The 26219-nt window shown below is 47.9% G+C and overlaps 40 non-coding genes and 2 pseudogenes across 40 annotated transcripts; all 42 read left to right on the forward strand.

Annotated features, from left to right (window-relative positions):
* The first annotated feature begins 215 nt into the window (after nt 1-215).
* Nucleotides 216-334, forward strand: LOC126805231 (5S ribosomal RNA). Its single transcript, XR_007673923.1, has one exon. It is a non-coding gene; the product is annotated as a 5S ribosomal RNA (ribosomal RNA).
* Nucleotides 335-742: 408 nt separating this feature from the next.
* Nucleotides 743-861, forward strand: LOC126805242 (5S ribosomal RNA). The gene has a single exon (XR_007673934.1). It is a non-coding gene; the product is annotated as a 5S ribosomal RNA (ribosomal RNA).
* Nucleotides 862-1269: 408 nt separating this feature from the next.
* On the forward strand, nt 1270-1388 carry LOC126805217 (5S ribosomal RNA). The gene has a single exon (XR_007673910.1). It is a non-coding gene; the product is annotated as a 5S ribosomal RNA (ribosomal RNA).
* A 408-nt stretch (nt 1389-1796) lies between these two features.
* On the forward strand, nt 1797-1915 carry LOC126805232 (5S ribosomal RNA). The gene has a single exon (XR_007673924.1). It is a non-coding gene; the product is annotated as a 5S ribosomal RNA (ribosomal RNA).
* Nucleotides 1916-2323: 408 nt separating this feature from the next.
* Nucleotides 2324-2442, forward strand: LOC126805174 (5S ribosomal RNA). Its single transcript, XR_007673869.1, has one exon. It is a non-coding gene; the product is annotated as a 5S ribosomal RNA (ribosomal RNA).
* A 408-nt stretch (nt 2443-2850) lies between these two features.
* On the forward strand, nt 2851-2969 carry LOC126805175 (5S ribosomal RNA). The gene has a single exon (XR_007673870.1). It is a non-coding gene; the product is annotated as a 5S ribosomal RNA (ribosomal RNA).
* Nucleotides 2970-3377: 408 nt separating this feature from the next.
* LOC126805177 (5S ribosomal RNA) lies at nt 3378-3496 on the forward strand. The gene has a single exon (XR_007673871.1). It is a non-coding gene; the product is annotated as a 5S ribosomal RNA (ribosomal RNA).
* Nucleotides 3497-3904: 408 nt separating this feature from the next.
* LOC126805179 (5S ribosomal RNA) lies at nt 3905-4023 on the forward strand. Its single transcript, XR_007673873.1, has one exon. It is a non-coding gene; the product is annotated as a 5S ribosomal RNA (ribosomal RNA).
* Nucleotides 4024-4431: 408 nt separating this feature from the next.
* LOC126805180 (5S ribosomal RNA) lies at nt 4432-4550 on the forward strand. Its single transcript, XR_007673874.1, has one exon. It is a non-coding gene; the product is annotated as a 5S ribosomal RNA (ribosomal RNA).
* A 408-nt stretch (nt 4551-4958) lies between these two features.
* LOC126805233 (5S ribosomal RNA) lies at nt 4959-5077 on the forward strand. Its single transcript, XR_007673925.1, has one exon. It is a non-coding gene; the product is annotated as a 5S ribosomal RNA (ribosomal RNA).
* A 406-nt stretch (nt 5078-5483) lies between these two features.
* On the forward strand, nt 5484-5602 carry LOC126805234 (5S ribosomal RNA). The gene has a single exon (XR_007673926.1). It is a non-coding gene; the product is annotated as a 5S ribosomal RNA (ribosomal RNA).
* Nucleotides 5603-6010: 408 nt separating this feature from the next.
* Nucleotides 6011-6129, forward strand: LOC126805261 (5S ribosomal RNA). The gene has a single exon (XR_007673951.1). It is a non-coding gene; the product is annotated as a 5S ribosomal RNA (ribosomal RNA).
* Nucleotides 6130-6537: 408 nt separating this feature from the next.
* Nucleotides 6538-6656, forward strand: LOC126805236 (5S ribosomal RNA). The gene has a single exon (XR_007673928.1). It is a non-coding gene; the product is annotated as a 5S ribosomal RNA (ribosomal RNA).
* Nucleotides 6657-7064: 408 nt separating this feature from the next.
* On the forward strand, nt 7065-7183 carry LOC126805262 (5S ribosomal RNA). The gene has a single exon (XR_007673952.1). It is a non-coding gene; the product is annotated as a 5S ribosomal RNA (ribosomal RNA).
* A 408-nt stretch (nt 7184-7591) lies between these two features.
* LOC126805386 (5S ribosomal RNA) lies at nt 7592-7710 on the forward strand. Its single transcript, XR_007674056.1, has one exon. It is a non-coding gene; the product is annotated as a 5S ribosomal RNA (ribosomal RNA).
* A 408-nt stretch (nt 7711-8118) lies between these two features.
* LOC126805181 (5S ribosomal RNA) lies at nt 8119-8237 on the forward strand. Its single transcript, XR_007673875.1, has one exon. It is a non-coding gene; the product is annotated as a 5S ribosomal RNA (ribosomal RNA).
* Nucleotides 8238-8645: 408 nt separating this feature from the next.
* On the forward strand, nt 8646-8764 carry LOC126805182 (5S ribosomal RNA). Its single transcript, XR_007673876.1, has one exon. It is a non-coding gene; the product is annotated as a 5S ribosomal RNA (ribosomal RNA).
* Nucleotides 8765-9172: 408 nt separating this feature from the next.
* Nucleotides 9173-9291, forward strand: LOC126805183 (5S ribosomal RNA). The gene has a single exon (XR_007673877.1). It is a non-coding gene; the product is annotated as a 5S ribosomal RNA (ribosomal RNA).
* Nucleotides 9292-9700: 409 nt separating this feature from the next.
* LOC126805184 (5S ribosomal RNA) lies at nt 9701-9819 on the forward strand. Its single transcript, XR_007673878.1, has one exon. It is a non-coding gene; the product is annotated as a 5S ribosomal RNA (ribosomal RNA).
* Nucleotides 9820-10227: 408 nt separating this feature from the next.
* LOC126805185 (5S ribosomal RNA) lies at nt 10228-10346 on the forward strand. Its single transcript, XR_007673879.1, has one exon. It is a non-coding gene; the product is annotated as a 5S ribosomal RNA (ribosomal RNA).
* Nucleotides 10347-10754: 408 nt separating this feature from the next.
* Nucleotides 10755-10873, forward strand: LOC126805186 (5S ribosomal RNA). The gene has a single exon (XR_007673880.1). It is a non-coding gene; the product is annotated as a 5S ribosomal RNA (ribosomal RNA).
* A 408-nt stretch (nt 10874-11281) lies between these two features.
* Nucleotides 11282-11400, forward strand: LOC126805187 (5S ribosomal RNA). The gene has a single exon (XR_007673881.1). It is a non-coding gene; the product is annotated as a 5S ribosomal RNA (ribosomal RNA).
* Nucleotides 11401-11808: 408 nt separating this feature from the next.
* LOC126805188 (5S ribosomal RNA) lies at nt 11809-11927 on the forward strand. Its single transcript, XR_007673882.1, has one exon. It is a non-coding gene; the product is annotated as a 5S ribosomal RNA (ribosomal RNA).
* A 408-nt stretch (nt 11928-12335) lies between these two features.
* Nucleotides 12336-12454, forward strand: LOC126805190 (5S ribosomal RNA). Its single transcript, XR_007673884.1, has one exon. It is a non-coding gene; the product is annotated as a 5S ribosomal RNA (ribosomal RNA).
* Nucleotides 12455-12862: 408 nt separating this feature from the next.
* LOC126805265 (5S ribosomal RNA) lies at nt 12863-12981 on the forward strand. Its single transcript, XR_007673955.1, has one exon. It is a non-coding gene; the product is annotated as a 5S ribosomal RNA (ribosomal RNA).
* Nucleotides 12982-13389: 408 nt separating this feature from the next.
* On the forward strand, nt 13390-13508 carry LOC126805191 (5S ribosomal RNA). The gene has a single exon (XR_007673885.1). It is a non-coding gene; the product is annotated as a 5S ribosomal RNA (ribosomal RNA).
* Nucleotides 13509-13916: 408 nt separating this feature from the next.
* Nucleotides 13917-14035, forward strand: LOC126805193 (5S ribosomal RNA). Its single transcript, XR_007673886.1, has one exon. It is a non-coding gene; the product is annotated as a 5S ribosomal RNA (ribosomal RNA).
* A 407-nt stretch (nt 14036-14442) lies between these two features.
* On the forward strand, nt 14443-14561 carry LOC126805252 (5S ribosomal RNA). The gene has a single exon (XR_007673943.1). It is a non-coding gene; the product is annotated as a 5S ribosomal RNA (ribosomal RNA).
* A 408-nt stretch (nt 14562-14969) lies between these two features.
* On the forward strand, nt 14970-15089 carry LOC126805251 (5S ribosomal RNA). The gene has a single exon (XR_007673942.1). It is a non-coding gene; the product is annotated as a 5S ribosomal RNA (ribosomal RNA).
* A 408-nt stretch (nt 15090-15497) lies between these two features.
* LOC126805194 (5S ribosomal RNA) lies at nt 15498-15616 on the forward strand. Its single transcript, XR_007673887.1, has one exon. It is a non-coding gene; the product is annotated as a 5S ribosomal RNA (ribosomal RNA).
* Nucleotides 15617-16024: 408 nt separating this feature from the next.
* Nucleotides 16025-16143, forward strand: LOC126805195 (5S ribosomal RNA). Its single transcript, XR_007673888.1, has one exon. It is a non-coding gene; the product is annotated as a 5S ribosomal RNA (ribosomal RNA).
* Nucleotides 16144-16550: 407 nt separating this feature from the next.
* On the forward strand, nt 16551-16669 carry LOC126805250 (5S ribosomal RNA). The gene has a single exon (XR_007673941.1). It is a non-coding gene; the product is annotated as a 5S ribosomal RNA (ribosomal RNA).
* Nucleotides 16670-17077: 408 nt separating this feature from the next.
* Nucleotides 17078-17196, forward strand: LOC126805254 (5S ribosomal RNA). The gene has a single exon (XR_007673945.1). It is a non-coding gene; the product is annotated as a 5S ribosomal RNA (ribosomal RNA).
* Nucleotides 17197-17604: 408 nt separating this feature from the next.
* On the forward strand, nt 17605-17723 carry LOC126805263 (5S ribosomal RNA). The gene has a single exon (XR_007673953.1). It is a non-coding gene; the product is annotated as a 5S ribosomal RNA (ribosomal RNA).
* Nucleotides 17724-18131: 408 nt separating this feature from the next.
* LOC126805196 (5S ribosomal RNA) lies at nt 18132-18250 on the forward strand. The gene has a single exon (XR_007673889.1). It is a non-coding gene; the product is annotated as a 5S ribosomal RNA (ribosomal RNA).
* A 408-nt stretch (nt 18251-18658) lies between these two features.
* LOC126805197 (5S ribosomal RNA) lies at nt 18659-18777 on the forward strand. Its single transcript, XR_007673890.1, has one exon. It is a non-coding gene; the product is annotated as a 5S ribosomal RNA (ribosomal RNA).
* A 408-nt stretch (nt 18778-19185) lies between these two features.
* On the forward strand, nt 19186-19304 carry LOC126805198 (5S ribosomal RNA). The gene has a single exon (XR_007673891.1). It is a non-coding gene; the product is annotated as a 5S ribosomal RNA (ribosomal RNA).
* A 408-nt stretch (nt 19305-19712) lies between these two features.
* On the forward strand, nt 19713-19829 carry LOC126805266 (5S ribosomal RNA). The gene has a single exon (XR_007673956.1). It is a non-coding gene; the product is annotated as a 5S ribosomal RNA (ribosomal RNA).
* A 406-nt stretch (nt 19830-20235) lies between these two features.
* On the forward strand, nt 20236-20354 carry LOC126805270 (5S ribosomal RNA). Its single transcript, XR_007673960.1, has one exon. It is a non-coding gene; the product is annotated as a 5S ribosomal RNA (ribosomal RNA).
* Nucleotides 20355-20762: 408 nt separating this feature from the next.
* LOC126805264 (5S ribosomal RNA) lies at nt 20763-20880 on the forward strand. The gene has a single exon (XR_007673954.1). It is a non-coding gene; the product is annotated as a 5S ribosomal RNA (ribosomal RNA).
* A 407-nt stretch (nt 20881-21287) lies between these two features.
* Nucleotides 21288-21417, forward strand: LOC126805287 (uncharacterized; annotated as a pseudogene).
* Nucleotides 21418-21825: 408 nt separating this feature from the next.
* Nucleotides 21826-21942, forward strand: LOC126805288 (uncharacterized; annotated as a pseudogene).
* Nucleotides 21943-26219: the final 4277 nt, after the last annotated feature.

Consider the following 26219-nt stretch of genomic DNA (forward strand, 5'->3'; position numbering starts at 1 on the left):
TCGGGGCGTTGTTCGGCCAGTGGAATGGTTTTTGCGGTTAATATTGTTAAATCATCTCGCGTCCCGGCCTAGGCTCTTTTATGAGTGCGGCGGAAGCGGGGGAGATGCGGCGGAGAAGCCGGCGGGTGGTAAAAGATCTATAATTCCGTGCGTGTGGAACACCTTATGGAGCCGGGCGAACATGGTTAAAGTAGATTCATTGTGCATAACCTTGCGGGTGCGATCATACCAGCAATAATGCACCGGATCCCATCAGAACTCTGAAGTTAAGCTTGCTTGGGCGAGAGTAGTACTAGGATGGGTGACCTCCTGGGAAGGCCTCGTGTTGCACCCCTCTTTTTTTATTTTCTCTCCGATTTCCGATGTTAGACTTTAGTATTATTTTTCATATACTTTTTAGATATTTAGTCTACCGCATTCGTTTCGACTTGAAGGCGTTGCTACAGCCAGAGAGGTCCGGGGGTGGAGCGAAATCGGGCGGCAACAGTAAAACCCGTAGTGCGGGTTTCGCCTTGGTAGAGGGGCGATCGGGGCGTTGTTCGGCCAGTGGAATGGTTTTTGCGGTTAATATTGTTAAATCATCTCGCGTCCCGGCCTAGGCTCTTTTATGAGTGCGGCGGAAGCGGGGGAGATGCGGCGGAGAAGCCCGCGGGTGGTAAAAGATCTATAATTCCGTGCGTGTGGAACACCTTATGGAGCCGGGCGAACATGGTTAAAGTAGATTCATTGTGCATAACCTTGCGGGTGCGATCATACCAGCAATAATGCACCGGATCCCATCAGAACTCCGAAGTTAAGCTTGCTTGGTCGAGAGTAGTACTAGGATGGGTGACCTCCTGGGAAGGCCTCGTGTTGCACCCCTCTTTTTTTATTTTCTCTCCGATTTCCGATGTTAGACTTTAGTATTATTTTTCATATACTTTTTAGATATTTAGTCTACCGCATTCGTTTCGACTTGAAGGCGTTGCTACAGCCAGAGAGGTCCGGGGGTGGAGCGAAATCGGGCGGCAACAGTAAAACCCGTAGTGCGGGTTTCGCCTTGGTAGAGGGGCGATCGGGGCGTTGTTCGGCCAGTGGAATGGTTTTTGCGGTTAATATTGTTAAATCATCTCGCGTCCCGGCCTAGGCTCTTTTATGAGTGCGGCGGAAGCGGGGGAGATGCGGCGGAGAAGCCCGCGGGTGGTAAAAGATCTATAATTCCGTGCGTGTGGAACACCTTATGGAGCCGGGCGAACATGGTTAAAGTAGATTCATTGTGCATAACCTTGCGGGTGCGATTATACCAGCAATAATGCACCGGATCCCATCAGAACTCCGAAGTTAAGCTTGCTTGGGCGAGAGTAGTACTAGGATGGGTGACCTCCTGGGAAGGCCTCGTGTTGCACCCCTCTTTTTTTATTTTCTCTCCGATTTCCGATGTTAGACTTTAGTATTATTTTTCATATACTTTTTAGATATTTAGTCTACCGCATTCGTTTCGACTTGAAGGCGTTGCTACAGCCAGAGAGGTCCGGGGGTGGAGCGAAATCGGGCGGCAACAGTAAAACCCGTAGTGCGGGTTTCGCCTTGGTAGAGGGGCGATCGGGGCGTTGTTCGGCCAGTGGAATGGTTTTTGCGGTTAATATTGTTAAATCATCTCGCGTCCCGGCCTAGGCTCTTTTATGAGTGCGGCGGAAGCGGGGGAGATGCGGCGGAGAAGCCGGCGGGTGGTAAAAGATCTATAATTCCGTGCGTGTGGAACACCTTATGGAGCCGGGCGAAAATGGTTAAAGTAGATTCATTGTGCATAACCTTGCGGGTGCGATCATACCAGCAATAATGCACCGGATCCCATCAGAACTCTGAAGTTAAGCTTGCTTGGGCGAGAGTAGTACTAGGATGGGTGACCTCCTGGGAAGGCCTCGTGTTGCACCCCTCTTTTTTTATTTTCTCTCCTATTTCCGATGTTAGACTTTAGTATTATTTTTCATATACTTTTTAGATATTTAGTCTACCGCATTCGTTTCGACTTGAAGGCGTTGCTACAGCCAGAGAGGTCCGGGGGTGGAGCGAAATCGGGCGGCAACAGTAAAACCCGTAGTGCGGGTTTCGCCTTGGTAGAGGGGCGATCGGGGCGTTGTTCGGCCAGTGGAATGGTTTTTGCGGTTAATATTGTTAAATCATCTCGCGTCCCGGCCTAGGCTCTTTTATGAGTGCGGCGGAAGCGGGGGAGATGCGGCGGAGAAGCCGGCGGGTGGTAAAAGATCTATAATTCCGTGCGTGTGGAACACCTTATGGAGCCGGGCGAACATGGTTAAAGTAGATTCATTGTGCATAACCTTGCGGGTGCGATCATACCAGCAATAATGCACCGGATCCCATCAGAACTCCGAAGTTAAGCTTGCTTGGGCGAGAGTAGTACTAGGATGGGTGACCTCCTGGGAAGGCCTCGTGTTGCACCCCTCTTTTTTTATTTTCTCTCCGATTTCCGATGTTAGACTTTAGTATTATTTTTCATATACTTTTTAGATATTTAGTCTACCGCATTCGTTTCGACTTGAAGGCGTTGCTACAGCCAGAGAGGTCCGGGGGTGGAGCGAAATCGGGCGGCAACAGTAAAACCCGTAGTGCGGGTTTCGCCTTGGTAGAGGGGCGATCGGGGCGTTGTTCGGCCAGTGGAATGGTTTTTGCGGTTAATATTGTTAAATCATCTCGCGTCCCGGCCTAGGCTCTTTTATGAGTGCGGCGGAAGCGGGGGAGATGCGGCGGAGAAGCCGGCGGGTGGTAAAAGATCTATAATTCCGTGCGTGTGGAACACCTTATGGAGCCGGGTGAACATGGTTAAAGTAGATTCATTGTGCATAACCTTGCGGGTGCGATCATACCAGCAATAATGCACCGGATCCCATCAGAACTCCGAAGTTAAGCTTGCTTGGGCGAGAGTAGTACTAGGATGGGTGACCTCCTGGGAAGGCCTCGTGTTGCACCCCTCTTTTTTTATTTTCTCTCCGATTTCCGATGTTAGACTTTAGTATTATTTTTCATATACTTTTTAGATATTTAGTCTACCGCATTCGTTTCGACTTGAAGGCGTTGCTACAGCCAGAGAGGTCCGGGGGTGGAGCGAAATCGGGCGGCAACAGTAAAACCCGTAGTGCGGGTTTCGCCTTGGTAGAGGGACGATCGGGGCGTTGTTCGGCCAGTGGAATGGTTTTTGCGGTTAATATTGTTAAATCATCTCGCGTCCCGGCCTAGGCTCTTTTATGAGTGCGGCGGAAGCCGGGGAGATGCGGCGGAGAAGCCGGCGGGTGGTAAAAGATCTATAATTCCGTGCGTGTGGAACACCTTATGGAGCCGGGCGAACATGGTTAAAGTAGATTCATTGTGCATAACCTTGCGGGTGCGATCATACCAGCAATAATGCACCGGATCCCATCAGAACTCCGAAGTTAAGCTTGCTTGGGCGAGAGTAGTACTAGGATGGGTGACCTCCTGGGAAGGCCTCGTGTTGCACCCCTCTTTTTTTATTTTCTCTCCGATTTCCGATGTTAGACTTTAGTATTATTTTTCATATACTTTTTAGATATTTAGTCTACCGCATTCGTTTCGACTTGAAGGCGTTGCTACAGCCAGAGAGGTCCGGGGGTGGAGCGAAATCGGGCGGCAACAGTAAAACCCGTAGTGCGGGTTTCGCCTTGGTAGAGGGGCGATCGGGGCGTTGTTCGGCCAGTGGAATGGTTTTTGCGGTTAATATTGTTAAATCATCTCGCGTCCCGGCCTAGGCTCTTTTATGAGTGCGGCGGAAGCGGGGGAGATGCGGCGGAGAAGCCGGCGGGTGGTAAAAGATCTATAATTCCGTGCGTGTGGAACACCTTATGGAGCCGGGCGAACATGGTTAAAGTAGATTCATTGTGCATAACCTTGCGGGTGCGATCATACCAGCAATAATGCACCGGATCCCATCAGAACTCCGAAGTTAAGCTTGCTTGGGCGAGAGTAGTACTAGGATGGGTGACCTCCTGGGAAGGCCTCGTGTTGCACCCCTCTTTTTTTATTTTCTCTCCGATTTCCGATGTTAGACTTTAGTATTATTTTTCATATACTTTTTAGATATTTAGTCTACCGCATTCGTTTCGACTTGAAGGCGTTGCTACAGCCAGAGAGGTCCGGGGGTGGAGCGAAATCGGGCGGCAACAGTAAAACCCGTAGTGCGGGTTTCGCCTTGGTAGAGGGGCGATCGGGGCGTTGTTCGGCCAGTGGAATGGTTTTTGCGGTTAATATTGTTAAATCATCTCGCGTCCCGGCCTAGGCTCTTTTATGAGTGCGGCGGAAGCGGGGGAGATGCGGCGGAGAAGCCGGCGGGTGGTAAAAGATCTATAATTCCGTGCGTGTGGAACACCTTATGGAGCCGGGCGAACATGGTTAAAGTAGATTCATTTTGCATAACCTTGCGGGTGCGATCATACCAGCAATAATGCACCGGATCCCATCAGAACTCCGAAGTTAAGCTTGCTTGGGCGAGAGTAGTACTAGGATGGGTGACCTCCTGGGAAGGCCTCGTGTTGCACCCCTCTTTTTTTATTTTCTCTCTGATTTCCGATGTTAGACTTTAGTATTATTTTTCATATACTTTTTAGATATTTAGTCTACCGCATTCGTTTCGACTTGAAGGCGTTGCTACAGCCAGAGAGGTCCGGGGGTGGAGCGAAATCGGGCGGCAACAGTAAAACCCGTAGTGCGGGTTTCGCCTTGGTAGAGGGGCGATCGGGGCGTTGTTCGGCCAGTGGAATGGTTTTTGCGGTTAATATTGTTAAATCATCTCGCGTCCCGGCCTAGGCTCTTTTATGAGTGCGGCGGAAGCGGGGGAGATGCGGCGGAGAAGCCGGCGGGTGGTAAAAGATCTATAATTCCGTGCGTGTGGAACACCTTATGGAGCCGGGCGAACATGGTTAAAGTAGATTCATTGTGCATAACCTTGCGGGTGCGATCATACCAGCAATAATGCACCGGATCCCATCAGAACTCTGAAGTTAAGCTTGCTTGGGCGAGAGTAGTACTAGGATGGGTGACCTCCTGGGAAGGCCTCGTGTTGCACCCCTCTTTTTTTATTTTCTCTCCGATTTCCGATGTTAGACTTTAGTATTATTTTTCATATACTTTTTAGATATTTAGTCTACCGCATTCGTTTCGACTTGAAGGCGTTGCTACAGCCAGAGAGGTCCGGGTGGAGCGAAATCGGGCGGCAACAGTAAAACCCGTAGTGCGGGTTTCGCCTTGGTAGAGGGGCGATCGGGGCGTTGTTCGGCCAGTGGAATGGTTTTTGCGGTTAATATTGTTAAATCATCTCGCGTCCCGGCCTAGGCTCTTTTATGAGTGCGGCGGAAGCGGGGGAGATGCGGCGGAGAAGCCGGCGGGTGGTAAAAGATCTATAATTCCGTGCGTGTGGAACACCTTATGGAGCCGGGCGAACATGGTTAAAGTAGATTCATTGTGCATAACCTTGCGGGTGCGATCATACCAGCAATAATGCACCGGATCCCATCAGAACTCTGAAGTTAAGCTTGCTTGGGCGAGAGTAGTACTAGGATGGGTGACCTCCTGGGAAGGCCTCGTGTTGCACCCCTCTTTTTTTATTTTCTCTCCGATTTCCGATGTTAGACTTTAGTATTATTTTTCATATACTTTTTAGATATTTAGTCTACCGCATTCGTTTCGACTTGAAGGCGTTGCTACAGCCAGAGAGGTCCGGGGGTGGAGCGAAATCGGGCGGCAACAGTAAAACCCGTAGTGCGGGTTTCGCCTTGGTAGAGGGGCGATCGGGGCGTTGTTCGGCCAGTGGAATGGTTTTTGCGGTTAATATTGTTAAATCATCTCGCGTCCCGGCCTAGGCTCTTTTATGAGTGCGGCGGAAGCGGGGGAGATGCGGCGGAGAAGCCGGCGGGTGGTAAAAGATCTATAATTCCGTGCGTGTGGAACACCTTATGGAGCCGGGCGAACATGGTTAAAGTAGATTCATTGTGCATAACCTTGCGGGTGCGATCATACCAGCAATAATGCACCGGATCCCATCAGAACTCCGAAGTTAAGCTTGCTTGGGCGAGAGTAGTACTAGGATGGGTGACCTCCTGGGAAGGCCTCGTGTTAAACCCCTCTTTTTTTATTTTCTCTCCGATTTCCGATGTTAGACTTTAGTATTATTTTTCATATACTTTTTAGATATTTAGTCTACCGCATTCGTTTCGACTTGAAGGCGTTGCTACAGCCAGAGAGGTCCGGGGGTGGAGCGAAATCGGGCGGCAACAGTAAAACCCGTAGTGCGGGTTTCGCCTTGGTAGAGGGGCGATCGGGGCGTTGTTCGGCCAGTGGAATGGTTTTTGCGGTTAATATTGTTAAATCATCTCGCGTCCCGGCCTAGGCTCTTTTATGAGTGCGGCGGAAGCGGGGGAGATGCGGCGGAGAAGCCGGCGGGTGGTAAAAGATCTATAATTCCGTGCGTGTGGAACACCTTATGGAGCCGGGCGAACATGGTTAAAGTAGATTCATTGTGCATAACCTTGCGGGTGCGATCATACCAGCAATAATGCACCGGATCCCATCAGAACTCTGAAGTTAAGCTTGCTTGGGCGAGAGTAGTACTAGGATGGGTGACCTCCTGGGAAGGCCTCGTGTTGCACCCCTCTTTTTTTATTTTCTCTCCGATTTCCGATGTTAGACTTTAGTATTATTTTTCATATACTTTTTAGATATTTAGTCTACCGCATTCGTTTCGACTTGAAGGCGTTGCTACAGCCAGAGAGGTCCGGGGGTGGAGCGAAATCGGGCGGCAACAGTAAAACCCGTAGTGCGGGTTTCGCCTTGGTAGAGGGGCGATCGGGGCGTTGTTCGGCCAGTGGAATGGTTTTTGCGGTTAATATTGTTAAATCATCTCGCGTCCCGGCCTAGGCTCTTTTATGAGTGCGGCGGAAGCGGGGGAGATGCGGCGGAGAAGCCGGCGGGTGGTAAAAGATCTATAATTCCGTGCGTGTGGAACACCTTATGGAGCCGGGCGAACATGGTTAAAGTAGATTCATTGTGCATAACCTTGCGGGTGCGATCATACCAGCAATAATGCACCGGATCCCATCAGAACTCCGAAGTTAAGCTTGCTTGGGCGAGAGTAGTACTAGGATGGGTGACCTCCTGGGAAGGCCTCGTGTTAAACCCCTTTTTTTTTATTTTCTCTCCGATTTCCGATGTTAGACTTTAGTATTATTTTTCATATACTTTTTAGATATTTAGTCTACCGCATTCGTTTCGACTTGAAGGCGTTGCTACAGCCAGAGAGGTCCGGGGGTGGAGCGAAATCGGGCGGCAACAGTAAAACCCGTAGTGCGGGTTTCGCCTTGGTAGAGGGGCGATCGGGGCGTTGTTCGGCCAGTGGAATGGTTTTTGCGGTTAATATTGTTAAATCATCTCGCGTCCCGGCCTAGGCTCTTTTATGAGTGCGGCGGAAGCGGGGGAGATGCGGCGGAGAAGCCGGCGGGTGGTAAAAGATCTATAATTCCGTGCGTGTGGAACACCTTATGGAGCCGGGCGAACATGGTTAAAGTAGATTCATTGTGCATAACCTTGCGGGTGCGATCATACCAGCAATAATGCACCGGATCCCATCAGAACTCCGAAGTTAAGCTTGCTTGGGCGAGAGTAGTACTAGGATGGGTGACCTCCTGGGAAGGCCTCGTATTGCACCCCTCTTTTTTTATTTTCTCTCCGATTTCCGATGTTAGACTTTAGTATTATTTTTCATATACTTTTTAGATATTTAGTCTACCGCATTCGTTTCGACTTGAAGGCGTTGCTACAGCCAGAGAGGTCCGGGGGTGGAGCGAAATCGGGCGGCAACAGTAAAACCCGTAGTGCGGGTTTCGCCTTGGTAGAGGGGCGATCGGGGCGTTGTTCGGCCAGTGGAATGGTTTTTGCGGTTAATATTGTTAAATCATCTCGCGTCCCGGCCTAGGCTCTTTTATGAGTGCGGCGGAAGCGGGGGAGATGCGGCGGAGAAGCCGGCGGGTGGTAAAAGATCTATAATTCCGTGCGTGTGGAACACCTTATGGAGCCGGGCGAACATGGTTAAAGTAGATTCATTGTGCATAACCTTGCGGGTGCGATCATACCAGCAATAATGCACCGGATCCCATCAGAACTCCGAAGTTAAGCTTGCTTGGGCGAGAGTAGTACTAGGATGGGTGACCTCCTGGGAAGGCCTCGTGTTGCACCCCTCTTTTTTTATTTTCTCTCCGATTTCCGATGTTAGACTTTAGTATTATTTTTCATATACTTTTTAGATATTTAGTCTACCGCATTCGTTTCGACTTGAAGGCGTTGCTACAGCCAGAGAGGTCCGGGGGTGGAGCGAAATCGGGCGGCAACAGTAAAACCCGTAGTGCGGGTTTCGCCTTGGTAGAGGGGCGATCGGGGCGTTGTTCGGCCAGTGGAATGGTTTTTGCGGTTAATATTGTTAAATCATCTCGCGTCCCGGCCTAGGCTCTTTTATGAGTGCGGCGGAAGCGGGGGAGATGCGGCGGAGAAGCCGGCGGGTGGTAAAAGATCTATAATTCCGTGCGTGTGGAACACCTTATGGAGCCGGGCGAACATGGTTAAAGTAGATTCATTGTGCATAACCTTGCGGGTGCGATCATACCAGCAATAATGCACCGGATCCCATCAGAACTCCGAAGTTAAGCTTGCTTGGGCGAGAGTAGTACTAGGATGGGTGACCTCCTGGGAAGGCCTCGTGTTGCACCCCTCTTTTTTTATTTTCTCTCCGATTTCCGATGTTAGACTTTAGTATTATTTTTCATATACTTTTTAGATATTTAGTCTACCGCATTCGTTTCGAGTTGAAGGCGTTGCTACAGCCAGAGAGGTCCGGGGGTGGAGCGAAATCGGGCGGCAACAGTAAAACCCGTAGTGCGGGTTTCGCCTTGGTAGAGGGGCGATCGGGGCGTTGTTCGGCCAGTGGAATGGTTTTTGCGGTTAATATTGTTAAATCATCTCGCGTCCCGGCCTAGGCTCTTTTATGAGTGCGGCGGAAGCGGGGGAGATGCGGCGGAGAAGCCGGCGGGTGGTAAAAGATCTATAATTCCGTGCGTGTGGCACACCTTATGGAGCCGGGCGAACATGGTTAAAGTAGATTCATTGTGCATAACCTTGCGGGTGCGATCATACCAGCAATAATGCACCGGATCCCATCAGAACTCCGAAGTTAAGCTTGCTTGGGCGAGAGTAGTACTAGGATGGGTGACCTCCTGGGAAGGCCTCGTGTTGCACCCCTCTTTTTTTATTTTCTCTCCGATTTCCGATGTTAGACTTTAGTATTATTTTTCATATACTTTTTAGATATTTAGTCTACCGCATTCGTTTCGACTTGAAGGCGTTGCTACAGCCAGAGAGGTCCGGGGGGTGGAGCGAAATCGGGCGGCAACAGTAAAACCCGTAGTGCGGGTTTCGCCTTGGTAGAGGGGCGATCGGGGCGTTGTTCGGCCAGTGGAATGGTTTTTGCGGTTAATATTGTTAAATCATCTCGCGTCCCGGCTTAGGCTCTTTTATGAGTGCGGCGGAAGCGGGGGAGATGCGGCGGAGAAGCCGGCGGGTGGTAAAAGATCTATAATTCCGTGCGTGTGGCACACCTTATGGAGCCGGGCGAAAATGGTTAAAGTAGATTCATTGTGCATAACCTTGCGGGTGCGATCATACCAGCAATAATGCACCGGATCCCATCAGAACTCCGAAGTTAAGCTTGCTTGGGCGAGAGTAGTACTAGGATGGGTGACCTCCTGGGAAGGCCTCGTGTTGCACCCCTCTTTTTTTATTTTCTCTCCGATTTCCGATGTTAGACTTTAGTATTATTTTTCATATACTTTTTAGATATTTAGTCTACCGCATTCGTTTCGAGTTGAAGGCGTTGCTACAGCCAGAGAGGTCCGGGGGTGGAGCGAAATCGGGCGGCAACAGTAAAACCCGTAGTGCGGGTTTCGCCTTGGTAGAGGGGCGATCGGGGCGTTGTTCGGCCAGTGGAATGGTTTTTGCGGTTAATATTGTTAAATCATCTCGCGTCCCGGCCTAGGCTCTTTTATGAGTGCGGCGGAAGCGGGGGAGATGCGGCGGAGAAGCCGGCGGGTGGTAAAAGATCTATAATTCCGTGCGTGTGGCACACCTTATGGAGCCGGGCGAACATGGTTAAAGTAGATTCATTGTGCATAACCTTGCGGGTGCGATCATACCAGCAATAATGCACCGGATCCCATCAGAACTCCGAAGTTAAGCTTGCTTGGGCGAGAGTAGTACTAGGATGGGTGACCTCCTGGGAAGGCCTCGTGTTGCACCCCTCTTTTTTTATTTTCTCTCCGATTTCCGATGTTAGACTTTAGTATTATTTTTCATATACTTTTTAGATATTTAGTCTACCGCATTCGTTTCGACTTGAAGGCGTTGCTACAGCCAGAGAGGTCCGGGGGTGGAGCGAAATCGGGCGGCAACAGTAAAACTCGTAGTGCGGGTTTCGCCTTGGTAGAGGGGCGATCGGGGCGTTGTTCGGCCAGTGGAATGGTTTTTGCGGTTAATATTGTTAAATCATCTCGCGTCCCGGCTTAGGCTCTTTTATGAGTGCGGCGGAAGCGGGGGAGATGCGGCGGAGAAGCCGGCGGGTGGTAAAAGATCTATAATTCCGTGCGTGTGGCACACCTTATGGAGCCGGGCGAAAATGGTTAAAGTAGATTCATTGTGCATAACCTTGCGGGTGCGATCATACCAGCAATAATGCACCGGATCCCATCAGAACTCCGAAGTTAAGCTTGCTTGGGCGAGAGTAGTACTAGGATGGGTGACCTCCTGGGAAGGCCTCGTGTTGCACCCCTCTTTTTTTATTTTCTCTCCCATTTCCGATGTTAGACTTTAGTATTATTTTTCATATACTTTTTAGATATTTAGTCTACCGCATTCGTTTCGAGTTGAAGGCGTTGCTACAGCCAGAGAGGTCCGGGGGTGGAGCGAAATCGGGCGGCAACAGTAAAACCCGTAGTGCGGGTTTCGCCTTGGTAGAGGGGCGATCGGGGCGTTGTTCGGCCAGTGGAATGGTTTTTGCGGTTAATATTGTTAAATCATCTCGCGTCCCGGCCTAGGCTCTTTTATGAGTGCGGCGGAAGCGGGGGAGATGCGGCGGAGAAGCCGGCGGGTGGTAAAAGATCTATAATTCCGTGCGTATGGCACACCTTATGGAGCCGGGCGAACATGGTTAAAGTAGATTCATTGTGCATAACCTTGCGGGTGCGATCATACCAGCAATAATGCACCGGATCCCATCAGAACTCCGAAGTTAAGCTTGCTTGGGCGAGAGTAGTACTAGGATGGGTGACCTCCTGGGAAGGCCTCGTGTTGCACCCCTCTTTTTTTATTTTCTCTCCGATTTCCGATGTTAGACTTTAGTATTATTTTTCATATACTTTTTAGATATTTAGTCTACCGCATTCGTTTCGACTTGAAGGCGTTGCTACAGCCAGAGAGGTCCGGGGGTGGAGCGAAATCGGGCGGCAACAGTAAAACCCGTAGTGCGGGTTTCGCCTTGGTAGAGGGGCGATCGGGGCGTTGTTCGGCCAGTGGAATGGTTTTTGCGGTTAATATTGTTAAATCATCTCGCGTCCCGGCCTAGGCTCTTTTATGAGTGCGGCGGAAGCGGGGGAGATGCGGCGGAGAAGCCGGCGGGTGGTAAAAGATCTATAATTCCGTGCGTGTGGAACACCTTTTGGAGCCGGGCGAACATGGTTAAAGTAGATTCATTGTGCATAACCTTGCGGGTGCGATCATACCAGCAATAATGCACCGGATCCCATCAGAACTCCGAAGTTAAGCTTGCTTGGGCGAGAGTAGTACTAGGATGGGTGACCTCCTGGGAAGGCCTCGTGTTGCACCCCTCTTTTTTTATTTTCTCTCCGATTTCCGATGTTAGACTTTAGTATTATTTTTCATATACTTTTTAGATATTTAGTCTACCGCATTCGTTTCGAGTTGAAGGCGTTGCTACAGCCAGAGAGGTCCGGGGGTGGAGCGAAATCGGGCGGCAACAGTAAAACCCGTAGTGCGGGTTTCGCCTTGGTAGAGGGGCGATCGGGGCGTTGTTCGGCCAGTGGAATGGTTTTTGCGGTTAATATTGTTAAATCATCTCGCGTCCCGGCCTAGGCTCTTTTATGAGTGCGGCGGAAGCGGGGGAGATGCGGCGGAGAAGCCGGCGGGTGGTAAAAGATCTATAATTCCGTGCGTGTGGCACACCTTATGGAGCCGGGCGAACATGGTTAAAGTAGATTCATTGTGCATAACCTTGCGGGTGCGATCATACCAGCAATAATGCACCGGATCCCATCAGAACTCCGAAGTTAAGCTTGCTTGGGCGAGAGTAGTACTAGGATGGGTGACCTCCTGGGAAGGCCTCGTGTTGCACCCCTCTTTTTTTATTTTCTCTCCGATTTCCGATGTTAGACTTTAGTATTATTTTTCATATACTTTTTAGATATTTAGTCTACCGCATTCGTTTCGACTTGAAGGCGTTGCTACAGCCAGAGAGGTCCGGGGGTGGAGCGAAATCGGGCGGCAACAGTAAAACCCGTAGTGCGGGTTTCGCCTTGGTAGAGGGGCGATCGGGGCGTTGTTCGGCCAGTGGAATGGTTTTTGCGGTTAATATTGTTAAATCATCTCGCGTCCCGGCCTAGGCTCTTTTATGAGTGCGGCGGAAGCGGGGGAGATGCGGCGGAGAAGCCGGCGGGTGGTAAAAGATCTATAATTCCGTGCGTGTGGAACACCTTATGGAGCCGGGCGAACATGGTTAAAGTAGATTCATTGTGCATAACCTTGCGGGTGCGATCATACCAGCAATAATGCACCGGATCCCATCAGAACTCCGAAGTTAAGCTTGCTTGGGCGAGAGTAGTACTAGGATGGGTGACCTCCCTGGGAAGGCCTCGTTTGCACCCCTCTTTTTTTATTTTCTCTCCGATTTCCGATGTTAGACTTTAGTATTATTTTTCATATACTTTTTAGATATTTAGTCTACCGCATTCGTTTCGACTTGAAGGCGTTGCTACAGCCAGAGAGGTCCGGGGGTGGAGCGAAATCGGGCGGCAACAGTAAAACCCGTAGTGCGGGTTTCGCCTTGGTAGAGGGGCGATCGGGGCGTTGTTCGGCCAGTGGAATGGTTTTTGCGGTTAATATTGTTAAATCATCTCGCGTCCCGGCCTAGGCTCTTTTATGAGTGCGGCGGAAGCGGGGGAGATGCGGCGGAGAAGCCGGCGGGTGGTAAAAGATCTATAATTCCGTGCGTGTGGAACACCTTATGGAGCCGGGCGAACATGGTTAAAGTAGATTCATTGTGCATAACCTTGCGGGTGCGATCATACCAGCAATAATGCACCGGATCCCATCAGAACTCCGAAGTTAAGCTTGCTTGGGCGAGAGTAGTACTAGGATGGGTGACCTCCTGGGAAGGCCTCGTGTTGCACCCCTCTTTTTTTATTTTCTCTCCGATTTCCGATGTTAGACTTTAGTATTATTTTTCATATACTTTTTAGATATTTAGTCTACCGCATTCGTTTCGACTTGAAGGCGTTGCTACAGCCAGAGAGGTCCGGGGGTGGAGCGAAATCGGGCGGCAACAGTAAAACCCGTAGTGCGGGTTTCGCCTTGGTAGAGGGGCGATCGGGGCGTTTTTCGGCCAGTGGAATGGTTTTTGCGGTTAATATTGTTAAATCATCTCGCGTCCCGGCCTAGGCTCTTTTATGAGTGCGGCGGAAGCGGGGGAGATGCGGCGGAGAAGCCGGCGGGTGGTAAAAGATCTATAATTCCGTGCGTGTGGAACACCTTATGGAGCCGGGCGAACATGGTTAAAGTAGATTCATTGTGCATAACCTTGCGGGTGCGATCATACCAGCAATAATGCACCGGATCCCATCAGAACTCCGAAGTTAAGCTTGCTTGGGCGAGAGTAGTACTAGGATGGGTGACCTCCTGGGAAGGCCTCGTGTTGCACCCCTCTTTTTTTATTTTCTCTCCGATTTCCGATGTTAGACTTTAGTATTATTTTTCATATACTTTTTAGATATTTAGTCTACCGCATTCGTTTCGACTTGAAGGCGTTGCTACAGCCAGAGAGGTCCGGGGGTGGAGCGAAATCGGGCGGCAACAGTAAAAACGTAGTGCGGGTTTCGCCTTGGTAGAGGGGCGATCGGGGCGTTGTTCGGCCAGTGGAATGGTTTTTGCGGTTAATATTGTTAAATCATCTCGCGTCCCGGCCTAGGCTCTTTTATGAGTGCGGCGGAAGCGGGGGAGATGCGGCGGAGAAGCCGGCGGGTGGTAAAAGATCTATAATTCCGTGCGTGTGGAACACCTTATGGAGCCGGGCGAACATGGTTAAAGTAGATTCATTGTGCATAACCTTGCGGGTGCGATCATACCAGCAATAATGCACCGGATCCCATCAGAACTCTGATGTTAAGCTTGCTTGGGCGAGAGTAGTACTAGGATGGGTGACCTCCTGGGAAGGCCTCGTGTTGCACCCCTCTTTTTTTATTTTCTCTCCGATTTCCGATGTTAGACTTTAGTATTATTTTTCATATACTTTTTAGATATTTAGTCTACCGCATTCGTTTCGACTTGAAGGCGTTGCTACAGCCAGAGAGGTCCGGGGGTGGAGCGAAATCGGGCGGCAACAGTAAAACCCGTAGTGCGGGTTTCGCCTTGGTAGAGGGGCGATCGGGGCGTTGTTCGGCCAGTGGAATGGTTTTTGCGGTTAATATTGTTAAATCATCTCGCGTCCCGGCCTAGGCTCTTTTATGAGTGCGGCGGAAGCGGGGGAGATGCGGCGGAGAAGCCGGCGGGTGGTAAAAGATCTATAATTCCGTGCGTGTGGAACACCTTATGGAGCCGGGCGAACATGGTTAAAGTAGATTCATTGTGCATAACCTTGCGGGTGCGATCATACCAGCAATAATGCACCGGATCCCATCAGAACTCCGAAGTTAAGCTTGCTTGGGCGAGAGTAGTACTAGGATGGGTGACCTCCCTGGGAAGGCCTCGTGTTGCACCCCTCTTTTTTTATTTTCTCTCCGATTTCCGATGTTAGACTTTAGTATTATTTTTCATATACTTTTTAGATATTTAGTCTACCGCATTCGTTTCGACTTGAAGGCGTTGCTACAGCCAGAGAGGTCCGGGGGTGGAGCGAAATCGGGCGGCAACAGTAAAACCCGTAGTGCGGGTTTCGCCTTGGTAGAGGGGCGATCGGGGCGTTGTTCGGCCAGTGGAATGGTTTTTGCGGTTAATATTGTTAAATCATCTCGCGTCCCGGCCTAGGCTCTTTTATGAGTGCGGCGGAAGCGGGGGAGATGCGGCGGAGAAGCCGGCGGGTGGTAAAAGATCTATAATTCCGTGCGTGTGGAACACCTTATGGAGCCGGGCGAACATGGTTAAAGTAGATTCATTGTGCATAACCTTGCGGGTGCGATCATACCAGCAATAATGCACCGGATCCCATCAGAACTCCGAAGTTAAGCTTGCTTGGGCGAGAGTAGTACTAGGATGGGTGACCTCCTGGGAAGGCCTCGTGTTGCACCCCTCTTTTTTTATTTTCTCTCCGATTTCCGATGTTAGACTTTAGTATTATTTTTCATATACTTTTTAGATATTTAGTCTACCGCATTCGTTTCGACTTGAAGGCGTTGCTACAGCCAGAGAGGTCCGGGGGTGGAGCGAAATCGGGCGGCAACAGTAAAACCCGTAGTGCGGGTTTCGCCTTGGTAGAGGGGCGATCGGGGCGTTTTTCGGCCAGTGGAATGGTTTTTGCGGTTAATATTGTTAAATCATCTCGCGTCCCGGCCTAGGCTCTTTTATGAGTGCGGCGGAAGCGGGGGAGATGCGGCGGAGAAGCCGGCGGGTGGTAAAAGATCTATAATTCCGTGCGTGTGGAACACCTTATGGAGCCGGGCGAACATGGTTAAAGTAGATTCATTGTGCATAACCCTGCGGGTGCGATCATACCAGCAATAATGCACCGGATCCCATCAGAACTCCGAAGTTAAGCTTGCTTGGGCGAGAGTAGTACTAGGATGGGTGACCTCCTGGGAAGGCCTCGTGTTGCACCCCTCTTTTTTTATTTTCTCTCCGATTTCCGATGTTAGACTTTAGTATTATTTTTCATATACTTTTTAGATATTTAGTCTACCGCATTCGTTTCGACTTGAAGGCGTTGCTACAGCCAGAGAGGTCCGGGGGTGGAGCGAAATCGGGCGGCAACAGTAAAAACGTAGTGCGGGTTTCGCCTTGGTAGAGGGGCGATCGGGGCGTTGTTCGGCCAGTGGAATGGTTTTTGCGGTTAATATTGTTAAATCATCTCGCGTCCCGGCCTAGGCTCTTTTATGAGTGCGGCGGAAGCGGGGGAGATGCGGCGGAGAAGCCGGCGGGTGGTAAAAGATCTATAATTCCGTGCGTGTGGAACACCTTATGGAGCCGGGCGAACATGGTTAAAGTAGATTCATTGTGCATAACCTTGCGGGTGCGATCATAGCAGCAATAATGCACCGGATCCCATCAGAACTCCGAAGTTAAGCTTGCTTGGGCGAGAGTAGTACTAGGATGGGTGACCTCCTGGGAAGGCCTCGTGTTGCACCCCTCTTTTTTTATTTTCTCTCCGATTTCCGATGTTAGACTTTAGTATTATTTTTCATATACTTTTTAGATATTTAGTCTACCGCATTCGTTTCGACTTGAAGGCGTTGCTACAGCCAGAGAGGTCCGGGGGTGGAGCGAAATCGGGCGGCAACAGTAAAACCCGTAGTGCGGGTTTCGCCTTGGTAGAGGGGCGATCGGGGCGTTGTTCGGCCAGTGGAATGGTTTTTGCGGTTAATATTGTTAAATCATCTCGCGTCCCGGCCTAGGCTCTTTTATGAGTGCGGCGGAAGCGGGGGAGATGCGGCGGAGAAGCCGGCGGGTGGTAAAAGATCTATAATTCCGTGCGTGTGGAACACCTTATGGAGCCGGGCGAACATGGTTAAAGTAGATTCATTGTGCATAACCTTGCGGGTGCGATCATAGCAGCAATAATGCACCGGATCCCATCAGAACTCCGAAGTTAAGCTTGCTTGGGCGAGAGTAGTACTAGGATGGGTGACCTCCTGGGAAGGCCTCGTTTTGCACCCCTCTTTTTTTATTTTCTCTCCGATTTCCGATGTTAGACTTTAGTATTATTTTTCATATACTTTTTAGATATTTAGTCTACCGCATTCGTTTCAACTTGAAGGCGTTGCTACAGCCAGAGAGGTCCGGGGGTGGAGCGAAATCGGGCGGCAACAGTAAAACCCGTATTGCGGGTTTCGCCTTGGTAGAGGGGCGATCGGGGCGTTGTTCGGCCAGTGGAATGGTTTTTGCGGTTAATATTGTTAAATCATCTCGCGTCCCGGCCTAGGCTCTTTTATGAGTGCGGCGGAAGCGGGGGAGATGCGGCGGAGAAGCCGGCGGGTGGTAAAAGATCTATAATTCCGTGCGTGTGGAACACCTTATGGAGCCGGGCGAACATGGTTAAAGTAGATTCATTGTGCATAACCTTGCGGGTGCGATCATAGCAGCAATAATGCACCGGATCCCATCAGAACTCCGAAGTTAAGCTTGCTTGGGCGAGAGTAGAACTAGGATGGGTGACCTCCTGGGAAGGCCTCGTGTTGCACCCCTCTTTTTTTATTTTCTCTCCGATTTCCGATGTTAGACTTTAGTATTATTTTTCATATACTTTTTAGATATTTAGTCTACCGCATTCGTTTCGACTTGAAGGCGTTGCTACAGCCAGAGAGGTCCGGGGGTGGAGTGAAATCGGGCGGCAACAGTAAAACCCGTAGTGCGGGTTTCGCCTTGGTAGAGGGGCGATCGGGGCGTTGTTCGGCCAGTGGAATGGTTTTTGCGGTTAATATTGTTAAATCATCTCGCGTCCCGGCCTAGGCTCTTTTATGAGTGCGGCGGAAGCGGGGGAGATGCGGCGGAGAAGCCGGCGGGTGGTAAAAGATCTATAATTCCGTGCGTGTGGAACACCTTATGGAGCCGGGCGAACATGGTTAAAGTAGATTCATTGTGCATAACCTTGCGGGTGCGATCATACCAGCAATAATGCACCGGATCCCATCAGAACTCCGAAGTTAAGCTTGCTTGGGCGAGAGTAGTACTAGGATGGGTGACCTCCTGGGAAGGCCTCGTGTTGCACCCCTCTTTTTTTATTTTCTCTCCGATTTCCGATGTTAGACTTTAGTATTATTTTTCATATACTTTTTAGATATTTAGTCTACCGCATTCGTTTCGACTTGAAGGCGTTGCTACAGCCAGAGAGGTCCGGGGGTGGAGCGAAATCGGGCGGCAACAGTAAAACCCGTAGTGCGGGTTTCGCCTTGGTAGAGGGGCGATCGGGGCGTTGTTCGGCCAGTGGAATGGTTTTTGCGGTTAATATTGTTAAATCATCTCGCGTCCCGGCCTAGGCTCTTTTATGAGTGCGGCGGAAGCGGGGGAGATGCGGCGGAGAAGCCGGCGGGTGGTAAAAGATCTATAATTCCGTGCGTGTGGAACACCTAATAGAGCCGGGCGAACATGGTTAAAGTAGATTCATTGTGCATAACCTTGCGGGTGCGATCATACCAGCAATAATGCACCGGATCCCATCAGAACTCCGAAGTTAAGCTTGCTTGGGCGAGAGTAGTACTAGGATGGGTGACCTCCTGGGAAGGCCTCGTGTTGCACCCCTCTTTTTTTATTTTCTCTCCGATTTCCGATGTTAGACTTTAGTATTATTTTTCATATACTTTTTAGATATTTAGTCTACCGCATTCGTTTCGACTTGAAGGCGTTGCTACAGCCAGAGAGGTCCGGGGGTGGAGCGAAATCGGGCGGCAACAGTAAAACCCGTAGTGCGGGTTTCGCCTTGGTAGAGGGGCGATCGGGGCGTTGTTCGGCCAGTGGAATGGTTTTTGCGGTTAATATTGTTAAATCATCTCGCGTCCCGGCCTAGGCTCTTTTATGAGTGCGGCGGAAGCGGGGGAGATGCGGCGGAGAAGCCGGCGGGTGGTAAAAGATTTATAATTCCGTGCGTGTGGAACACCTTATGGAGCCGGGCGAACATGGTTAAAGTAGATTCATTGTGCCTAACCTTGCGGGTGCGATCATACCAGCAATAATGCACCGGATCCCATCAGAACTCCGAAGTTAAGCTTGCTTGGGCGAGAGTAGTACTAGGATGGGTGACCTCCTGGGAAGGCCTCGTGTTGCACCCCTCTTTTTTTATTTTCTCTCCGATTTCCGATGTTAGACTTTAGTATTATTTTTCATATACTTTTTAGATATTTAGTCTACCGCATTCGTTTCGACTTGAAGGCGTTGCTACAGCCAGAGAGGTCCGGGGGTGGAGCGAAATCGGGCGGCAACAGTAAAACCCGTAGTGCGGGTTTCGCCTTGGTAGAGGGGCGATCGGGGCGTTGTTCGGCCAGTGGAATGGTTTTTGCGGTTAATATTGTTAAATCATCTCGCGTCCCGGCCTAGGCTCTTTTATGAGTGCGGCGGAAGCGGGGGAGATGCGGCGGAGAAGCCGGCGGGTGGTAAAAGATCTATAATTCCGTGCGTGTGGAACACCTTATGGAGCCGGGCGAACATGGTTAAAGTAGATTCATTGTGCATAACCTTGCGGGTGCGATTATACCAGCAATAATGCACCGGATCCCATCAGAACTGCGAAGTTAAGCTTGCTTGGGCGAGAGTAGTACTAGGATGGGTGACCTCCTGGGAAGCTCGTGTTGCACCCTTCTTTTTTTATTTTCTCTCCGATTTCCGAATTAGACTTTAGTATTGTTTTTCATATACTTTTTAGATATTTAGTCTACCGCATTCGTTTCGACTTGAAGGCGTTGCTACAGCCAGAGAGATCCGGGGGTGGAGCGAAATCGGGCGGCAACAGTAAAACCCGTAGTGCGGGTTTCGCCTTGGTAGAGGGGCGATCGGGGCGTTGTTCGGCCAGTGGAATGGTTTTTGCGGTTAATATTGTTAAATCATCTCGCGTCCCGGCCTAGGCTCTTTTATGAGTGCGGCGGTAGCGGGGGATATGCGGCGGAGAAGCCGGCGGGTGGTAAAAGATCTATAATTCCGTGCGTGTGGAATACCTTACGAAGTCGGGCGAACATAGTTAAAGTAGATCATTGTGCAAAACCTTGCGGGTGTGATCATACCAGCAATAATGCACCGGATCCCATCAGAACTCTGAAGTTAAGCTTTTTTGGAAGAGAGTAGTACTAGGATGGGTGACCTCCTCGGAAGGCCTCGTGTTACACCCCTCTTTTTTTATTTTCTCTTCGATTTCTGATGTTAGACTTTATTATTATTTTTCATATACTTTTTAGATATTTAGTCTACCGCATTCGTTTCGACTTGAAGGCGTTGCTACAGACAGACAGGTCCGGGGGTGGAGCGAAATCAGGCGGCAACAGCAAAACCCGTAGTGCGGGTTTCGCCTTGGTAGAGGGGCGATCGGGGCGTTGTTCGGCCAGTGGAATGGTTTTTGCGGTTAATATTGTTAAATCATCTCGCGTCCCGGCCTAGGCTCTTTTATGAGTGCGGCGGAAGCGGGGGAGATGCTGCGGAGAAGCCGGCGGGTGGTAAAAGATCTATAATTCCGTGCGTGTGGAACACCTTATGGAGCCGGGCGAACATGGTTAAAGTAGATTCATTGTGCATAACCTTGCGGGTGCGATCATACCTGCAATAATGCACCGGATCCCAACAGAACTCCGAAGTTAAGCTTGCTTGGGCGAGAGTAGTACTAGGATGGGTGATCCCTGGGAAGGCCTCGTGTTGCACCCCTCTTTTTTTATTTTCTCTCCGATTTCCGAATTAGACTTTAGTATTGTTTTTCATATACTTTTTACATATTTAGTCTACCGCATTCATTTCGACTTGAAGGCGTTGCTACAGCCAGAGAGATCCGGGGGTGGAGCGAAATCGGGCGGCAACAGTAAAACCCGTAGTGCGGGTTTCGCCTTGGTAGAGGGGCGATCGGGGCGTTGTTCGGCCAGTGGAATGGTTTTTGCGGTTAATATTGTTAAATCATCTCGCGTCCCGGCCTAGGCTCTTTTATGAGTGCGGCGGAAGCGTGGGAGATGCGACGGAGAAGCCGGCGGGTGGTAAAAGATCTATAATTCCGTGCGTGTGGAACACCTTATGGAGCCCGGCGAACATGGTTAAAGTAGATTCATTGTGCATAACCTTGCGGGTGCGATCATACCAGTAATAATGCACCGGATCCCATCAGAACTCTGAAGTGAAGCTTGGTTGGGCGAGAGTAGTACTAGGATGGGTGACCTCCTGGGTGATCTCCTGGGTGGCCTCGTGTTGCACCCCTCTTTTTTTATTTTCTCTCCGATTTCCGATGTTAGACTTTAGTATTATTTTTCATATACTTTTTACATATTTAGTCTACCGTATTCGTTTCGACTTGAAGGCGTTGGTACAGCTAGAGAGGTCCGGGGGTGGAGCGAAATCGGGCGGGAACAGTAAAACCCGTAGTGCGGGTTTCGCCTTGGTAGAGGGGTGATCGGGGCGTTGTTCGGCCAGTGGAATGGTTTTTGCGGTTAATATTGTTAAATCATCTCGCGTCCCGGCCTAGGCTCTTTTATGAGTGCGGCGGAAGCGGGGTAGATGCGGCGGAGAAGCCGGCGGGTGGTAAAATATCTATAATTCCGTGCGTGTGGAACACCTTATGGAGCCGGGCGAACATGGTTAAAGTAGATTCATTGTGCATAACCTTGCGGGTGCGATCATACCAGCATAATGCACCTGATCCTATTAGAACTCCAAAGTTAAGCTTGTTTGGGCGAGAGTAGTACTAGGATGGGTGACCTCCTGGGAAGGCCTTGTTTGCACTCCTTTTTTTTTATTTTCTCTCCGATTTCCGATGTTAGACTTTAGTATTATTTTTCATATACTTTTTACATATTTAGTCTACCGCATTCGTTTCGACTTGAAGGCGTTGCTACAGCCAGAGAGGTCCGGGGGTGGAGCGAAATCGGGCGGCAACAGTAAAATCCATAGTGCGGGTTTCGCCTTGGTAGAGGGGCGATCGGGGCGTTGTTCGGCCAGTGGAATGATTTTTGCGGTTAAAGTATGTAAGGAATGATAACCATCCTCACAAAGAATTTCGAAAATCTTGGGCTCACGATCAGCCCACTCCTCTCTTGGGACACGGTTCCCATGCTTGTCAAATCCGGCCCCTTGCTCCATAGCTAATTGCTATGCTTCCAACATTTCTGACATAACCTGTGCAATAGATTCAACAGCATTAATAACAAAGCACGAGTTAAGGTCAGAAACTGGGTATTTCATAGCCTCAAAAACATTGAAACTGATTACATCTCCATCAAATTCCATTGATAAACTCCCATTGGCCACATCGATGCATGTCCTAGCAGTCCTCATGAACGGTCTCCCCAAAAGCAATGGAGTTGTCTCCAAGGGTGATACCTCCATGTCAAGCACATAAAAATCTGCAGGGAAAATAAGGTGACTGACCTGCACAAGGACATCCTCAACATACCCCTTAGGGTACTTGTTAGATCGATCAGCTAATTGAATAATCACGTTATCATTCTTTAAACGCCCTAATCCTAGTGATGATAAACATTATAAGGCATAACATTTAATGAAGCACCTAGATCAAGCATAACATTTTCAAATAACGTGTTACCGATTTTGCATGGGACAGAGAAACTTCCCGGGTCCTTCATCTTAGGGGGTAGCTTCCTTTGGATGACAGCTGAAACTGTCTCATTCATCTTCACTACCTTCTCCTCCCTAGTCTTTCTTCTTGAAGTGCAAAGCTCCTTTAGAAATTTCGCATACTTGGGGATTTTGTGGTGAATCTTCAATGTGACTAGTCAACGCATGCTCACTGTGTAAGCTCTTATTTCGTCTCGAGCAGTATTGACAACACCTTAACCATTGTGGCTACCAGTCTTACACATGATTCTAGCCCCACAAAATGCTGGCCAACGGCTCATTTCATGTTACTGGCTGCATGTCCGTTCATTACGTTATCATTCAGGTTGCCATCCTGACTCATGATTCTCGTCACATGTGCAATTGGCCACCGGCGCCGTACATGCTCCCAGCTACATGAACCGTTTACAACGTATTCATTCAAACGACCATCATGATACATGATTCTCGCCATATGAATTGTTGGCCACCGGCTTAGTACATGTTTTTGGCTACATGTGTAATAATGGTAGCGCACAAGGGCATAACAGTATGTCAAATATCATTCTCATTGTCAACTCGCACTAGAAGCTTGTGATTCTCTTCAAAAAATATTTATCCATGTAAAATTCTACTCGAAGTTACAATCGCTAATATCTCTCTTACCTGTTTATGTCAGTCATACTTTCCACAATTATAAAACTCATGCCCGCTTGTCTCATTAATAACATAATATGAAACATCTCACCGTCAATAACTTTTTCCTCACTCGAGTAAAAATTATTTCGTCACTCTCAATCATAAGTGATAAAAAATGGATTCCATTAGGTGCAGCTCTCGCCATCACTTTTTAGAGAAAAGTGTTTCCCACAAACAATGCCAATTTTTTGAGAGTAAAATCTCATCGTTGACTTCGACCTCCATTTTAATGGGATTTGGAGCGGAAACAGATCAAGAATCGTCTAGGACCTTTGAATGTCCGTTAACTTGATCTGGCGTTGACCTCACTTTCTTCGTCGCCACTTAATTGATGGTTGAACCTTTGGTATCGATTGAGAAATTGTCGAGGGTGAAAATGATGGGGAGGGGGTACATGCATAAAACTCTCTGACGCTCAGGTTAGTATTGTGCTTATGACTATTTGGAATAACTCAGATTGAATGATTACATTGGCATCTCCATCTCCCTTTTATAAGTGTTGCTTGGTCAGTGAGCATTTCCTCTTCGACAGTTTCAGACTCATTAACTTTCGTCGGTTACACTCAATTAATCATTGATAAGCATTTACCCATCGATAAATATGTTGTATTTACTTGCCGATCGTTACGTAACATTTATTGTCGACCGTTTCGATTCCGTATTAACTTCCCATTGAGCATTCATGTCAGCTCTCATTAATTCTTCTTTGACCATCATTAATTCGGGAGTCATCATTTTTATAACCCCCACAAGGGTGTAAAGCTTCTTATTCTCTCTTCTTATTGATTTGTATGTAGGTTAATATAAACTCTATCCTTTCTTCATGTTTTTTACAATATTTTATGTTTAAAGTTTAGTTTCCAATGGATGTTCATTGTTGAAATTTGTGTTAATTTACTAAATTCGTGTTAGAAATTAGTGCTTTTTTCCTCACTTAATATATGTGGAATTTAGTGTTGATATTGGTTTTGTAGCACCAAAATTTGAGAAGAATTAAGTTATAGAGTAATTTAGGGAAAAGTCTATGGTACCACTGGTACAAATACCACCCAATGTGGTAGCCTTTGATTGGTTCGGGGGGCGTGGGCAACCTACATAGCATGTCAAATTTAAAAATGAGGTGGTCTCCTCTCTCTCTCTCTCTCTCGCATTTATTTATGTCGCTCTTTGATACACTCTCATTCTCTTTCTTACATATGTTCAGGCGTGGATTATTTTAGTGACTCCATGATCTCAAACTATGTGTTTGGGTTTGTTTTTGTATCGTCACTAGCTCTGATTTGGACTTTTGCGACACCATGAAGAAACAAATAGTGGCCTAGAAAATTGAGTAACACAATTCAATTACATTCTCCAGAAAGTCTATAACTCGAAACAACATTGAATTGTTTTTTATGTAAACTACGCATATGAAAATAGTAGACTGTATATATGACATCCAACTTGAAGTTATGTTTTTAGTCTGCTAATTTCATTAAGAATTAATTTCAATTTACCCCCTTAAACTTTAGACGTAAAATCAGTTTACTCATTCAATTTTTATTTTAATCAGTTTTCCCCTTATACTTTGAATGGACATCAGATTAGGACAAAATTTAGAGTAATACAATAACCTAATTTTTCAACTAAACTCCTATACCAAGAAATTTTCATCTTTAAATGGTATAGGTTTGTTTTTGGGTTTTTCACTCTTTCTCAATGAGATTTGTTATAGGTTTTGTTGTGGAAGAAAAACGAGAGAGAGAGAGAGAGAGAGAGAGAGAGAGAGAGAGAGAGAGAGAGAGAGAGAGAGAGAGAGAGAGAGAGAGAGAGAGAGAGAGAGAGAGAGAGAGAATACAAAAACTTTGACAATTCACATTTTCTATGTCAAATTTGACAATATCTTCTCATATGTCAATTATACGTGGTAACACATGGAAATAGCTAATTTGTTAGAGTGGGCTGAAACTATCAAAATAGAGACATTGGGCTGACAAGGCAAAATAACATACGGGTTGAAGATGCTCTAAGCTCATCAACGCTCAACCATCATTGAATGTAAATCTAATGGTTGAAAACAAAATAACTCAATTTAAAAAAAAATTCTTCACCTTTGGATTTACATCCAATGGTGGTTGAGCATAAATTTCATGGTCAGCTACTGACCATGTAAATGGGACTGCTAAGCTCATAATTAATAATCCTAGAATAGCGAAACAAAATACTCATGCCCAATGGTCTAAATATCGTTTTCAGTATCGTATCGGTCGAGAGGTAAAACGATATATCGGAGATATATCGGGGATATATCGGTTTTATCAGATTTGCTTATTTTCAATAAAATTTATAAAATTATACTTCAATATGTACCAAATAAACTAAAAAACGGTACTAAGTAAACTAAAGAAAATAAATACTTGATTTTGTGACAATTAAAGTATACGAACGAACGACATCTAATAATAAAAATAGGTATTTAAGAATGATTATTTAGATTTGAAATTCATCATATATATTTAAAATATATATAAATTAAAAATATATATGAAAAAAAATATAAGTTTTTTTTTAAAAGTGGAAATAAATATTAAAAAATTAAACAAAAATTGAAAAAAAAAATCAAAGTTTGACCGATATTTGACCGTTGACTATCAACCGATATATCCGATATTTCAAACACTGCTCATGCCTAATTCTTTGGAAAAACGCTTTCTTGTTTTAATTATCTTGTTATGTAATTTCTCTTAAAAAGATATTGATAAAAAAACAAA

Source organism: Argentina anserina, chromosome 1, assembly GCF_933775445.1.
Source record: "Argentina anserina chromosome 1, drPotAnse1.1, whole genome shotgun sequence".
Lineage (NCBI taxonomy): Eukaryota > Viridiplantae > Streptophyta > Magnoliopsida > Rosales > Rosaceae > Argentina > Argentina anserina.